Raw genomic sequence first — 1070 nt, 5'->3', positions numbered from 1 at the left:
TATGGCTTCAAATCTAATAGGAGGTGACTGTGACCTTATAGGTCCAACTTTTGGACTCGACGGGTCAGGTCGGAGTCCAAATCTTGAAACCGAATATATTCGGGTTTGGGTCTGGATCCAGCCGAACCCAACCCATTGCCATGCCTAGCCGACTCCAAACCATCAAATATCCTGCGAGATGCCTACAACCACACCAAGTACTGTGACTTTTGTGTGGATGCGATAGGTTTAGATCCAAATAGCAGGACTGCCGATCTCGTTGGAGTCTCCAGTATAGCCCTAAAGTTAGAGTTTGACAACATAACCAGCACAAGTAATTATGTACAGCAGCTGTGGCGCAAGTCGTGGAACAATTCCACGCTTCACATGTACCTGGACGGTTGTAATGATGGCTACCCGAAAGCAATCGAGGATCTGCAAGCCACCATGGATGAATTTCAGACTAAGGACTACAAAAGCACAGTTTATTACATGGGATTGTATACAATGAGACTATTTATCTTTCCTACAAGGTGGTTACAATTATTTACATCCATCCGATGTAAAATTTGATAGCTTGGATGTGTCACAGTTCAAAAAAATTTCTTTTGAAGTTTGAGTTTAGTCGATGGAATAATTGCAGCCACCAACCACCTTGTACCAAAGATTAATGATCTCGTTCTATACTTTCCTTTATTACATTAGCCAAAGTTCGGATACCCCCATGGACTGTGAGGTCGACATTAGGTCTACGCTTATATACCTTGCTCCCCTTTCAAATATGAACCTGTACCTAAGCAAGCTCTTCCTTGTTGTCCTGTCCCTCCGCCAACTCCTTGCCTGATTTTTTTCTTCCTTTCCTTTTCTGTGTTGTGTTACTTTGTGTGCTACTAGGTAAGAACATGGGCCTTTCACCATTGCAATAATAACCAATCTTGGTTTAGAGAAATTATCAAATACTCGAACAAATTAAACATTTTACCTGTATCTTCAAATTTAATTTTAAAAATTCCATTAAAAAGAGCATATCCTTATTTGGGCTTAGATATGTGAGATATTGTGTAGTTCATCTCTTATATGTATTTTGATAA

Source organism: Amborella trichopoda, chromosome 4 (assembly GCF_054954075.1).
Source record: "Amborella trichopoda isolate Santa Cruz 75 chromosome 4, AtrichopodaSantaCruz75HAP2 v2.0, whole genome shotgun sequence".
Taxonomy (NCBI): domain Eukaryota; kingdom Viridiplantae; phylum Streptophyta; class Magnoliopsida; order Amborellales; family Amborellaceae; genus Amborella; species Amborella trichopoda.
Note: the sequence above shows the minus strand (reverse complement) of the source record.